General features: G+C 48.3%; 1 long non-coding RNA gene across 1 annotated transcript in view; it reads left to right on the top strand.

Moving 5' to 3' along the window:
* The window catches only part of LOC142462982 (uncharacterized), a 25,591-nt gene extending 10,471 nt beyond the window's left edge, over window positions 1-15,120 (top strand). The window contains exon 3 of the long non-coding RNA XR_012787322.1: window positions 14,797-15,120. This is a non-coding gene — a long non-coding RNA (uncharacterized LOC142462982). The remainder of the gene's footprint in view (window positions 1-14,796) is intronic.
* The last annotated feature ends 938 nt before the right edge of the window (window positions 15,121-16,058 follow it).

Raw genomic sequence — 16,058 nt, 5'->3', positions numbered from 1 at the left:
CTCTCTCTCTCAGACACACTCTCTCTCTCAGACACACTCTCTCAGACACACTCTCTCTCTGTCACACACTCTCTCTCTGTCACACACTCTCTCTCTGACACACTCTCTCTCAGACACACACTCTCTCTCAGACACACACACACTCTCTCTCAGACACACATACACACTCTCTCTCAGACACACACACACACTCTCTCTCAGACACACACACACACACACACTCTCTCAGACACACACACACTCTCTCTCAGACACAAACACACACACACACTCTCTCCGACACACACACACTCTCATACACACACACACACTCTCTCTCTCAGACACACACAGGGGGAGGGAAATCTGATTGGGGGGGATCGGAGCAGGTGCCTCCCGCAACTGCTGCTCGGTGTGGGGAGGAGGACCGTGTAAGTGCACAAGGGGGGGGGGAATCTGAGCAGGGGGGATCGGGGCAGGTGCCCTCCTCCGCAACTGCTACCCGGTGTGGGGAGGAGGGCCGTGTAAGTGCACGGGGGGGCAGAGCAGGGGGGGGGATCAGAGCAGGTACCCTCCACAACTGCTGCCCGGTGTGGGGAGGAGGAGGAGAGGCGGTAGTGAGGTGTCTCTCCCACCGCAGACTCATTCTTCTATCCCCCAAGCCTCTTATACCCCCTTCCCCCCCATCCCCCACTCCTCTTATACCCTCTCCCCCCCGGAGCGCTGCTTACCCGCGCCACCCTGGTGATACTCAGGTCCTTAATCACCTCAGGCGGCTGCTGCCACACACAGACAGTGACACACAAACACAGTGACCGTGACACAGACAGTGAGATACACACACAAACACACACAGAGAGAGACAGTGAGACACACAGAGACAGTGAGACACACAGAGACAGTGAGACACACGGAGACAGTGAGACACACGGAGACCGTGAGACACACAGAGACCGTGAGACACACAGAGACCGTGAGACACACAGAGACCGTGAGACACACAGAGACCGTGAGACACACAGAGACCGTGAGACACACAGAGAGACCGTGAAACACACAGAGAGACCGTGAGACACACAGAGACCGTGAGACACACAGAGACCGTGAGACACACAGAGACCGTGAGACACACAGAGACCGTGAGACACACAGAGACCGTGAGACACACAGAGACCGTGAGACACACAGAGACCGTGAGACACACAGAGACCGTGAGACACACAGAGACCGTGAGACACACAGAGACCGTGAGACACACAGAGACCGTGAGACACACAGAGACCGTGAGACACACAGAGACCGTGAGACACACACACACACAGACAGTGACACACACACACACACAGAGAGTGACACACACACACACACAGAGACAGTGACACACACACACACACAGAGACAGTGACACACACACACACACAGAGACAGTGACACACACACACACACAGAGACAGTGACACACACAGAGACAGTGACACACACACACACAGAAACAGTGACACACACACACAGAAACAGTGACACACACACACAGAGACAGTGACACACACACACACAGACAGTGACACACACACACACACACACACACACAGAGACAGTGACACACACACACACACACACACACACACACAGAGACAGAGACAGTGACACACACACACACACACAGAGACAGTGACACACACACACACACACACACACACAGACAGTGACACACACACACACACACACACACACACACACACACACAGACAGTGACACACACACACAGAGACAGTGACACACACACACACACAGAGACAGGGACACACACACACACACACAGACAGTGACACACACACACACACACACAGAGACAGTGACACACACACACACACACACACACAGAGAGACAGTGACACACACACACACACACACAGAGACAGTGACACCCACACACACACACACACACAGAGACAGTGACACACACACACACACACACACACAGAGAGACAGTGACACACACACACACACACACAGAGACAGTGACACCCACACACACACACACACACACACACAGACAGTGACACACACACACAGAGACAGTGACACACACACACAGAGACAGTGACACACACACACAGAGACAGTGACACACACACACAGAGACAGTGACACACACACAGAGACAGTGACACACACACAGAGACAGTGACACACACACACAGACAGTGACACACACACACAGACAGTGACACACACACACACACACACACACACACAGAGACAGTGACACACACACACAGAGACAGTGACACACACACACACACACAGAGACAGTGACACACACACACACACACACACAGAGACAGTGACACACACACACACAAACACACACAGACAGTGACACACACACACACACACACACACAGAGACCGTGACACACACACACACACACAGAGACAGTGACACACACACACAGAGACAGTGACACACACACACACACACACACACAGAGAGACAGTGACACACACACACACACACACAGACAGTGACACACACACACACACACACACACACACAGTGACACACACACACACACACACACACACAGAGACAGTGACACACACACACACACACACACACAGAGAGACAGTGACAACACAGTGACATTGACACACACACACACACACACAGAGACAGTGACACACACATACACACACAGACAGTGACACACACACACACACACACACACACAGACAGTGACACACACACACACACACAGAGAGACAGTGACACACACACACACACAGAGACAGTGACACACACGCACACACACAGAGACAGTGACACCCACACACACACACACAGAGACAGTGACACACACACACACACACACACAGACAATGACACACACACACAGAGACAGTGACACACACACACAGAGACAGTGACACACACACACACACAGAGACAGTGACACACACACACACACACACAGAGTGACACACACACACACACAGAGAGAGACAGTGACACACACACACACACACACACACACACAGACAGTGACACACACACACACAGAGACAGTGACACACACACAGAGAGTGACACACACACACACACACACACACAGACAGTGACACACACACACACACACACACACACACACACACAGTGACACACACACAGAGACAGTGACACACAGTGCCAGTCACACACAGTGACAGTGCCAGACACACACAGTGACAGTGACACACAGTGCCAGTCACACACAGTGACAGTGCCAGTCACACACAGTGACAGTGCCAGTCACACACAGTGACAGTGCCAGACACACACACAGTGACAGTGCCAGACACACACACAGTGACAGTGCCAGACACACACACAGTGACAGTGCCAGACACACACACAGTGACATTGACACACACACACACACAGAGACAGTGACACACACACACACAGAGACAGTGACACACACACACACACAGAGACAGTGACACACACACACACACAAACACACACAGACAGTGACACACACACAGAGAGACAGTGACACATACACACACACAGAGACAGTGACACACACACACACACACACACACAGAGACAGTGACACACACACACACACACACACAGAGACAGTGACACACACACATGGAGACAGTGACACACACACAGAGACAGTGACACACACACACACACAGACAGTGACACACACACACAGTGACACACACACACAGTGACACACACACACACACACACAGAGACAGTGACACACACACACACACACACACACACACACAGAGACAGTGACACACACAGTGACATTGACACACACAGAGAGACAGTGACACACACACACAAAGACAGTGACACACACACACACAGAGACAGTGACACACACATACACACATACACACACACACACACAAAGACAGTGGCACACACACACACACAGAGAGACAGTGACACACACACACACACACACACACACGGACAGTGACACACACACACACAGACAGTGACACACACACACACACACACACACACAGACAGTGACACACACACACAGAGACAGTGACACACAGAGACAGTGACACACAGTGACAGTCACACACAGTGACGGTCACACACAGTGACAGTGCCAGACACAGTGACAGTGCCAGACACCCACAGTGACAGTGACAGACACACAAAGCGACAGTGCCAGACACACAGAGCGACAGTGACAGACACACACACAGTGACAGTGACAGACACACACACAGTGACAGACACACACACAGTGACATTGACACACACACACAGTGACATTGACACACACACACACACACACACACACACACAGTGACATTGACACACACACACACACAATGACAGAGACAGACACACACACACACACACACAATGACACACACAGTGACACACACACACACACACACACAATAAGCCCACCTCTGCAAACACACAAAAATAAGGCCTCTCCCCCCTTGGGGTGGGTAAGGTTCCTGGGAGGAGGTATAAGGGGGCATGTGGGTTACCTGGGGCCCAGGGATGGGCTGCTGGAGCAGCATAGGTAGCCAGTGCAGCTGAGAGACTGGCAGGCCCGCAGAGCCTAAAGGGAGGGACAGAGGGGCGGAGCCTAAGGAGCCGGCATTACTGGAGGAGAGAAGGGAGGGGGGCGGTGCTGTAGGAAGAGGCGGGCCCAAAAAAAATTGGCAGAGTGAGAGCACGGGCAGCCCATCAGGAAAGGGGGAGTTTAAAAAAAAAAAAAAAAATTTTTTAAACCATTCTTGCAGGCTTCCCGGGGGCCGGACCAAATGACTTTGCGGGCCTTACACGGCCCGTGGGCCGGACGTTCCCCACCCCTGCCCTACAGCTACAACAGAAACAGATAAGAGACTTTCTTGTTGATAAGTCCCAGTAAAAAAGCCTGTCATGGGAGACCAGGTCTTTACACCTTTTTACTGGGATCATATCACTAAGCAAAACAAGATAGTAAAACAAATTGACATATATTCCATTGAAACAGACGTACACACAGTGGTTTACAAAATACAGAAGAAAACACACTTACTGGGGGTCTACAGTACACTTTCCTAGGTAAAATAGAACAGAAAACAAAGTCTTTAGGTTGACCAGGACTTGGCCCAAAATGTCCTGGAACTCATATCGGCATGAAGTTCCTGATGCCACCGCTCTCTTTCTTCTGGAGATGCCGAAATCCCTCATGCAGGAGTTAGTACCAAACATCCTGGAACTCTTTTTCGGCTTGCAATCCCAGCCACGATGTTCTATTCTCAGAACTTGGCCCCGAAAAGTGGGACTTAGAAAATATTTCGACTTGAAATATATCCTACAGCCTTTAAAATTGCAAAGCCAGTACAACCAACTGATGAGCCCCATTAAGGTTGAAACATGTCTGTGAGTGGTTTCTCTGGCTTTGCATTTGATTGCCATACTGTGCTTAAAAGCTGTGTCAACAGTGAGCATTAGCTTATAAGGGTTCCATGTAAAAATGGATTTCAGGCAAAAGGTGAGTGTGCTCATGTGCATGTCATTTCCCAGAATCCCTTGCTGCAGTGGAAGCACTGTATGCTGGGGATAATGGTGAAAGGCAGAGTTGCAGACCTGTCTAGGACATGTGAATGTGCTCACAAGTGATCTTTTTATTTGATGTATGTATGTGTGTTTGGGGTGGTAACCAGCTTAGCTAGCCATCCATTTAGAAAGGGCTGGAGTAAAGGTTTAGTTATTCTCCAAAGTGGAGTAGGCCTTTATTTTTGTATGTTTTGCCTTGTTAAAGGAACAGGCGCAATAAAGCCAGGATTTCATTTCACCCTAATCTGTCTCCACAATATGTAACTCTGCACACACCTCGTACGGGTCCATTTTTAAATGGATAAGAAGCAAAAGGTGACACTGTACTCATTTGCATGTCATTACCCAGAATCCCTGGCTGCAGTAGAAGCACTGTACTGTGTGCTAAGAGATGATGGAGAACGGCAGGGTTGTGGACCTGTCGGAAACATGAGAATGTGCTCACACATGATCTTTTTTTATTTACTGTACAGTGGAGAGTTTTTGACACTTTTTTTTACCCATCATAACTAATTTAATGTGTGGGTGTTATTTTCAAGAACTTTCATATTCATGCGGTGTCTCCGGCTTTTCGTCTGTATTCTCCCACTACAAAGGACAGTCACTGATGTTCTGTAACATCAAACTGCACATATAGAACACAAGCGTTCCAATTCTTTTTGCATTTTGTGTTTCTTTGAGCCTGTGTGTATTCTACATTCAAAGGGATCTCTATTCATCTTATACATTCCTCTTCTGGGAGGATCCAGCAGCTGAGAGCATCCTTGCTGAAGAAACTCAAAGAATACTGCAGGGCTGCTCAACTCCAGTCCCCCCCAACAGGTCAGGTTTTCAGGATATCCCAGCTTCAGCACAGGTGGCTCAATTTGGCTCACTGAGCCACTGATTGGGCCACCTGTGCTGAAGCAGGGACTGATTGAGCCACCTATGCTGAAGCAGGGATTGAGCCACCAGTTCTGAAGCAGGGATATCCTGAAAACCTGACCTGTTGCATATAAGTTTCACAGAGGAGTGCTACTGAGCATGGCAATATATGTATTTAAAACCAGAGACATAACATAAAACACAGACAAAGCTCAGTGCACATCCAGAAAAACTTATATACGGTACAGTGCCTAAATATACATGTATAAATAACTAATAAATAAAACGGTCTTTTAGTTTAACATTTTGGCCAAATTGTTGTAAGCCCTTGAGCACTCCTCTGTGAAACTTATATGCTTATATATATGTTGTGGGTATTTTGGGGGTTCAATATGAGCTTGTAGGTGTTCTGTATGTTTTATAATTCTTGTTCAGCTAGTCTTGGCTGATTGGAGGGTGGCAACTTCCTATCCAATTGAAGCTCACTCCCTCCCACATTTAAATGGTAAAAAGCTCACTCCATGGCATCTCCAACTATCAGGGGAACTTGCCTGCTTACAGTGTGATTGTGACAAATCTATTACAGAGTGCTTTTCCTGGTAATGTACAGGTTAATAAAAGCTTCAATCAGACTTAGAACTTTTGCAACTTATATTGACAGATTTATTATAAATTATTCTTCCTGGCAATGCACAGGTTATTAAGAATCTATATTAGTGTTAGGGACCCTTGAAACGTGGTCTGCCGTGTAGTTGGCTCAAGGGCTTACAACAATTTGGCCAAAATGTTAAACTAAAAGACCGTTTTATTTATTAGTTATTTATACATGTATATTTAGGCACTGTACCGTATATAAGTTTTTCTGGATGTGCACTGAGCTTTGTCTGTGTTTTATGTTATGTCTCTGGTTTTAAAAGCATATGCAACAGGAAAGCAATGAGCAAAGCTATTGTTTGTAAGAGAGCAAACAGCAGGCACATTATACAATCCCCAGAGCCCCTGTGCTGAAGCAGGGATATCCTACAAACCTGACCTGTTGCGGGGTCTCGCGTTATTTAAGTAATCCCAGAAGACAAGAGCATTATTGTCCAATAATGCCCTGGCTGGAAGAGTTGAAGGCCCGAGGCGAAGCTGAGACTCTAACCCAGGGTCCCAACTAGTAACTTTGTTACTTGCAACAAAGTAATATTTGTACCACAACTTGTATAGCTTCTGCTAAGGTTATTTATAAGTTTTTTATTAAGTTTGTTGCTAAAATCACTGTTCCCCCACTTTTCTTCCCCATCTCCCCTTCCCCTCTTCTCCCCCTCAACTCCCCCCCATATCCCCACTTCTTCTCCCCCCCCATATCCCCACTTCTCCCCCTCAACTCCCCCCCATATCCCCACTTCTTCTCCCCCTCATCCCCCCACTTTTTAATCCCTTTCCCCCTTACCCTCACCCCTTTCTCTCCCCGTCCGCACTTCTCTCTCCCCACTCCGCCCCGCACCTCTTTCTCTCTCAGCGTAGTTCCGATTTATATATCTATACAAAAGTGTCTATTATTTATGAACAAAGCCTACATTCAGCTTATAATAGTAATAATCCCCTCAGAACAGAGCACTAATGGCCAATAATGCCCTGGCTGGGTTAAAGTCTCTTGGCATTATTGGCCAGTATTATTACGCCGCTGCTATCACCTCTGGGTGAGCCTGTCACCGTGGCGTATATCAGCCACTTCACTGCCCCATTAGTAAGCTGTCATTGAACACTTTTGTCAAACAGCCTTTAAGCAGAGGGGAATTGCTAACTACATTTCAGTGGATATTGCTTTTATTTCAATTAACCAGACCTCCCCCTCCGCCTACAGCTGCCATTCCTACCTCCTGTACCCGCCGCTGTGTGATACGCAAGGCGCGCTGTAATGGTTGATGTGTTAGGCTCTGGCGCCTAAGGTCACAGTTTCAAGTCTTCTCTTGAATACAAACAATTATGCAAATCACATTATCTTTTTGCTTACCCACCTGTGTGATTTACAGGGGACGTATTCCTCTTTCTCCCCCTTATAATAAGTGGGGGGAGGGGGGAGAAACATCCATTGTCATTTTCTTTTAATAAGCGGATAAAATGTTTGCTAGTTTTTTTTAACATTTATTCCAAAAAGCCACAAGTGCACAAACAGCGCAGAATTTAGGGTGTGTGCTGCCTTCGCTAGAATGTAAACAAGGGGACGAATTTAAAATTCATCATTTAATATTCCATGTCAAAATGGATTTGAAGCAAATGGTGACATTGTGTGCTCATTTGCATGTCATTTCCCAGAATCCCTTTCTGCAGTGTATGTGTCACGGGGGACTCCTGTGGTGGGTAGGATCTCGGTGGCCGGAACAGCACGAGCGTAGTAGGGGTCACAAGCAGGGGTTCAAGGCACGCGGCAGGTAGTGAAGTCAGGAAACAAGCAGGGGTCCGAGGCAGGCGGCAGGTAGCGAAGTCAGGTAACAAGCAGAGGTCGGCAACAAGGAGACTGGAACAGGACAGGGGAGCAAGGACAGGTCTGGGGGCAGAGACTGAGAAAAGGAACAAACAGGGACAAGCCAAATTACCAGCAAGGGCTTTTACTGTGAACAGACTCAAATACAGGTACAGGTACAGGAAACAGATCAGGATCAGAGGCATGTATAATAGGAGTCTGACTTCAAGCAAAGGCAAGGCAAACAGACAGGAAACAGAACTATAAGACAGAGACAGGAGCAACAAGAAGACAAACAGACAGAGGAACCCAGAGCAAACAGAAGGCAGCAGCACACCCGGTGGACAAAGAAGCTAAGGCTAGGCAGGAGGTCTAGGCGACCCTGACAGTATGCTAGGAAATAATGCGGGGAATCCGAGTCTGAGGGATGTGAATGTGCTCACAAGTGGTATTTTTATTTGATCTAATGCAATGAAACCGCAGCCAGTCCAATGCCGCAGGGACCAGGGGTAAGATATCAGGAGATTCACATCATGTGTTCCGGGCGTTAATGCAACTTTGTCGCGTAAACGCAGGTTAACTTTGTCCATCGAGCTAAAGTCGGAAATGATACACGATATCTATGCTGGGATTAAATATTATTAAGTCACCCTTATTCTCATCATAATGCACTGACATATTCCGTAGTGCAGTACAATAGGGTTGGACCACGGGGGGAAAAAATGAATAAACCTTAACATTATTACAGTAGGTACGGAGGGCCCTGCACCAAGGAGCTTACAATCTATAACCCACCCTCTCATTTATTTACAAGGGTAAGAAGCAGAGGGTTCCCAGAGCTGAACCACGTTAATTTCAGCTCCGAAGCCTGCCTTGTTGCCGTGATGATAAATAAGTTGGAGTTAGCGCCCATTTAAATCCCCCTCACGTGGATCCACATAACGTGGGAGATTTTTTTTTTTTTTTTTAAATGGCGCTCTCCAGAATCAGGGGGTCCCTGGAGCTGAAATGAACATAGTTCAGCCAGTGGCGTAACTACGCCTTTAAGGGCCCCCTGGGCGTCATCATCGAGGAGCACCGATGTGTTACAGAGGCCCCCCACTCTCTCCCCAGCTGTCAGTTCCATTGCTGTGGGGGAGAGCGCGGGGGGTCTCTGTAACTGCTTTGGGGAGGAAGGGGTCATCAACAGTCTGGAGGGAAGTTCCCGACTCCAATTTGCCCCCCCCTCCCCGAGATGTGCCTGGTCAGTCCAGGCAGTAGCTACGTCACTGACTTCCGCTCTGTGGACCCCCTGGGTTCTGCATCTTCAGGGGGGACGGCTCCTGTATATTAGAAGCTGGATATACAACATGTGTAAAGTAGGGTTGTCACGGTAGCTTGGGACAGGTTATAATATACACCAAATATCTGGGTTGAACTGAACACGGCTTTAAATATAATAAAGTATATTTATTCCTTAGATAGGTGAACACAGCAGATGATACAAATAACAGACAAGAGATACACTTACTTAGGGGATGGGGGGATGCAGAAGTAATCAGGAATCTTGATTAGCAATTCCACAGCAATCAGGCATCAATAGTTGGTATCAAAGAAGACAAAGACTGTAGGGTTGACATCAGTTTATATATCTTTTCAACCCTATTCTTACTATTGAGTGCAGGCTATTGGAGAACAATTACCTGCACCCAATCTCTAACGTGGGAACATTGTTAACCCATGCCCCCCAGCTAGATGGCACATGCGTACTGGGACACTGGGGGTCTCATTTCTGTAGCCCCACACCCAAGTCAGGGGCGCCGGGTAGTCTACCAGATGGGCTATCTGGTCAGGATATTCTTTGTTTGTAGGTGTGTTATAGCACCTACAAACCACTCAAGCCCTGCACTTCTCCACCCTAATGTATACAGTTAGGGAGGCTAAGCCTTTGATCAGGGGGTCTGTTCATAGACTTTAGGTCGCCCCCCTGACCATTTGCATTCCTCAGTGTGCAGGAATCTTCGCGGGCTTTTCTCCCCGCTTTGAAACACAGTACAGGTTTTAATATAAAGACATATTAAAATAACTGGTTCTGTTAGGCCCAGCGGGTCGAAACGACCCAGTCCTTCTTGCCGGAAGTGACTCTCCATTGTGGCCAAGTTTCAGCCTGCTGCGACCTTCCAGACCGGAAATACGCAAATACAAGTTAAACCTTTTATTTCTTTATTACAAGATTCTCCGCTTTAAAATAAATCTCGGTTTTTCACTCATTTCCCATTGAAATCAACGGGCTCCGCCGCCATAGAGTTTCAATGGGGAAACGCCGCCATTGGCGCCTATGGGTTCCACCGCCATAGACTTACAATGGGGAAATTCCGCCACTGGCGTCTATGGGACTTCTCTGCCATAGCCTTTCAATGGGGAACCGCCGCCATTGAGGTCTATGGGAAAACTCACGGACCTTTACAGTTGCCCATACTCTGTCTGGTTGGTCGGAGAGGGTCGAGAATGGACCTGCAGTCAATGCCGGAAAAGTGACTGCCTGCACCCCAAACCCCGGCCCTCTGGTCCTTCCAGAACCGGAGATATGGGCTTACACATTTCAGGATTTCGGACTTATCCGTTTTCTCGCGCTGCTCTTTGCTCCGCCATTGAAGTCAATGGCGCGACCCTCTAGGAGCGCGCAACCCTTTATGGGGGTCCTGGATTCTCGGACCCGGTGGTGGTCATGTGTGGGGAGGCCTAGGAGCTAGGGGCAAAAATAATTTTATTCCCCGGTGCCCTAGAACCTAGGGTTCCCACGCCAATTGTTGTTGACCTTGACCGATAGTGATAAAGGCTCTTTTAAAAGACATTGTGTCCGCTTTTGCGGTCTGCGGTTTGGACGGCTGCCAACTCGTTCCTGGAGGTCGACGTCGAGGAATCCCCATTGAAGTCAATGGGCCCATTGACTTACAATGGGAAACCGCCGCTCCTCCTCTCGGACGCCACCTGCTGGTCTTCGAGGGAAACAGGTCCAAAGCCGCTGGATTCGCCATTGAAATGAATGGAGCTGCAATGGCGGCCTATGGGACCCTGCAAAATGGAGCCTGAAAAGGCGGGAACATTAAACAAAGGGCTATAATCACTCTCTATCTATTAACCCTTGTCCTCCCGGATGGATCCCAGTGTGTGTGGTGCAGACACTTACATGGTGATAATACATTACAACAGGGGAACATACATTTTCATGTTGCAGCAAGGTAAAAACCACATTCCTGGCCCGCAGTCCAGTTAACCCCTCGCCTCCCTGGTGAGGTCAGGGGGAGGCCATATGGGGTGCAACCCCTTTAATACCGGGCCAATCCCCCTCTCCCTCTACAAGGGTATACTTTCAAAGTAAATTAAACCTTAAAATGAAGGGGGGGGGGTATATTATTGTCCCCTTAATTAACTGCAGATACCTCTGGCACTCAAGTAGTTAATATAAATACAGACCCTTTAATAGATGTAAAGGGAGAAGCAATTGTGCCCTGTGCTAACAGTTATGCTACGGTCCCAGTCTTCCCTGCAGCATGCGCGGGGGGCGGCCATTACAGGCGGCATGGCCATAACGGGGCATATCTGCCTTGCCATTGACTGCGCACCGACCACGAGATCGCGTTGCGGCACGGGAAGACAACATTCTGGTCTTCCCTGCCAGCGTACGCGTCACAGCGCTTTGCGCGCCCACACACACACGGCCACTGGGGCCTGCCCCATAGAGGGCTGTGCTGTGGTGTGTGGCACACATGCCGCCGTGATCACCGGGGACTAAGCCTATGGCTGCGCTTATAGTGACGGCGACGCAAAGTCGCGTCAAAACAAATGCATTGCCGCCATCGCGTGTGCTTATAGCAAGCGTGGCATGATGGAGCGACGACTTGGTCGCGATCGCTGGAAGTCATCTCAATTTGATTTTTCCAGCGCCCGCAGCGTGACGTCACCGCCGCCGGCACTATAAGCGCGGCCTTAGAATGCAGATCCTATCATAATGAATGCCATATAACAATGAAGGAAACGTCACAGAGGATACACTGATTAGGTGCATGTAGGCTCTAAGGCTGCGTCCATAGCAGGGGAAGCAGCGCAGACGCTCCGCTCTGAGCCCCTGCATCTTCAATGAGTATGTCTTTAGAGGGGGCTCACGCGAGCGTCCGCAGGCGTGCTGATGTGTTGGAATTTTCAGCCGACAGCAGAGCCCGTTTCTCACGGTTGAAAAACTCCAATCACAGCAAAGCAACGTCAACTGTGCAGTGACGTCGGCGCCGTGACATTCACGTCGGTGCGTCGCGGGCTATTGGCCCAGCGACGTCACTGCCCTGCCTCCCCTCGCCCCCTCGATCGTGCACGCTGGTTCGCCTGCCAGTCCATGGGATCGCTCCTGACCGGGCAGGCGAGCCTCAGCATCAGCGCGGAGGAGCGCGGGCTGAGGCTCTATGGACGTAGCCTAAGACACCAGGAGTTAGCAGCCTTAGAGGATGTCTCATAACAAGCCCTTATATCCGGGTGCAGCAGGAAACCCCATAAACCCAGAGCATCCACCTCTCTGTGTAATGAATCCCAGGGGAGGGAGTACAAAATAACTGGAGACAGAAGCTGGTGTTCTGCTGTTATCAGCAATACTGCCAAGGTTATTTAATAGTACTGCCTGTGAGCCTGCATAAAGGATACTCAGGCATTAGGCAAAGGCAATGCAAATACTGTACTTTCATTCAGCTCCTTCAGTGCTCAGCAACTAAAGAAAGAGAGATGGTTAGATACGGAAATGAAAAGATAATGAGTATATATGATATTGATTGATATTATAAATGAATACATATTATGCAAAGGATTCATTAACTCGCATACATTTGATTGACAAAGAGCATGTCATCAAAATGTCTACAGTTGGTAGCAGGCGGCAGACCGCTTTCATGGGGCCCAGAACTACAGTTTCCACCGGGCCCCCCCCCCCTATGTCAGCGGCCTTGAGGCCCCCCTCTTTCTCTTATACTTCCCCCCCCCCCTCGCTCTCTCACCCCCTCTATTTCTCTCCCCCTTCTCACACTCCACCATCCCCCATGGCTTACCCCCTCTTCCCATCACTTACACCCCCTCTCTAAACACACCCCCTCTCCCCATCACTTACACCCCCTCTTCCCATCACTTACACCCCCTCTCTAAACACCCCCCCTCTCCCCATCACTTACACCCCTTCTCCCCATCACTTACACCCCCTCTCTAACACACCCCCTCTCCTCATTGCTTACGCCCCCTCTCCCCATCACTTACGCCCCCTCTCCCCACTACTTATGCCCCCTCTCCCCATCACTTACATCCCCCCCTCTCCCCATCACTTACACCCCCCTCCCCATCGCTTACACACCCCTCCCCATTGCTTACATCCCCTCTCCCCATCGCTTACACCCCCTCTCCCACCCCCTCTCCCCAACGCTTACATCCCCTCTCCCCATCGCTTACTCCCCCTCTTACACCCCATCTCCCCCCGCCTCTTCCGCCCCCTCTTCTTCCCTCTCTTCCGCCACCCCCCCTCTCTTATGCCCCCACGTCCCCTCTCTTATGCCCCCTCTTATGCCCCCATGCCCCCTCTCTTACGCCCTCACGCCCCCTGTCTTATGCCCCCATGCCCCCTCTCTTACGCCCTCACATCCCCTCCCTTACGCCCCTTCTCCCCCTCTCTTACGCCCCTTCTCCCCCTCTCTTATGCCAATCCCATTGGCTGTAATACCATGTGAAATCAGCCATGTGGTTTTAAGGATGTACCTCCCTTGGAGATGACGTCACATTCGTAAAAAAAAAAATTTTTAAAAGAGGCGGGCGCATGATACAGGATCCAATCGGATTGGAGCACTACCATCTGACCCTAAAATGTGACATCAAAGGCCCTAGTATATAAGGCCTGTTCCGTCTCATTTTAGCTCAAGAAGACGGCGAGACAACATCCGTTGTGGATTTACAATGGGGTTTTAGATTGAAAGAAAGAACATAGAAGATTAAAGAAAAGAAGAAAAGAATTACAGAAGAAGAAAGAAGAAGTTGAGAGACGATTAAAGAGAGGATTTTTTTTTGTACCTGATGCTGATCTTCAAGGTGGATGGCGTTGGATTGCGGATGATGACGTCGCAGGTCGAGAGGTTGCAGATACGCCGGGATTCGGAGGGTGGAGACTTCTAAAGGTAAGTAAAATGTTGAATGTATGTAATTGTCTTTATTCCGTTTTTTTATTGTATTTATTTATTTTTATGTTTTTGCTTGCCCATTGACTGATAATGTATTAATCTGTGCCCAGGGTACAGATAAATACAGTGACAGGCAATGCATTTTTTGGCAAATGCTTGTTTTCAATTGACTGGATTTTTTCTGTTTATTGTTTGGATTAAATTGTTTGGAATTTGGATGGCTTGTTTTTAGTACATTTTAGGATTGGTTAGCGTTTTAAATTAATTAATTGTTTTGTTGGCTAGTGGTTTTATTTATTTACTTTACTTAGCTAGTGTTTTTCTTGATTTGTTGTCTAGTGCTTTTATTTCTTGAATTGATTGGATAGATGTTTGTTTAATTTAATTCTTATGTTTTGGAATAATATAATTTTAATTATTTTGCTGTTTTTGTGATCATTTTTATTCATGTGTACCTTTAGGCATTTTAATTATTTTATTGTTTGGGTGTTAAGTGCTTGTGTATTTCTTTTATTATTGTGTATTTTTGGCCTTAATGATTGGTATTAGGTTGACCATTGGGTGCTATAGTGGCTTATCATGCCCATATTATATGTGTATGATATACCACTGTGCCAATCAATGGGTGGAGGGTGGATATACTGGGTCCGGGGTGGGTGGTTAGGCCTACCGGCTGGGTAGTGGGGGACGGGGGTTAACCCCTTAATTACTATAGTGATTATTAATCGCTACGGTGATTAAGGGTTAGGGGCCATTAGATTGTATTTTTTCATGTTTTCTTGCTGGCAACAGAGGACATGGACCTGCAGTATGCTGACGAGGATGCCACCTTATTTATGCTGGCTGGCTAATGTTTTATTTTGAATGGGCAAATTAGCTATTATCCATATCTAATAATAGTTATTTTGCCCATTACTGTACTGTATGTGTTGGGGGGGGGGGGGTTGTTGGGGGTAGAGGAGATGGGTAGTAGGGTTGTTGTATGCATTTTTGTTTATTGT

This window comes from Ascaphus truei, chromosome 11, assembly GCF_040206685.1.
Source record: "Ascaphus truei isolate aAscTru1 chromosome 11, aAscTru1.hap1, whole genome shotgun sequence".
In the NCBI taxonomy this organism is placed as follows: Eukaryota; Metazoa; Chordata; class Amphibia; order Anura; family Ascaphidae; genus Ascaphus; species Ascaphus truei.
The sequence above is the reverse complement of the archived record's forward strand: the minus strand, read 5'-3'. Positions and strand labels throughout refer to the sequence as shown.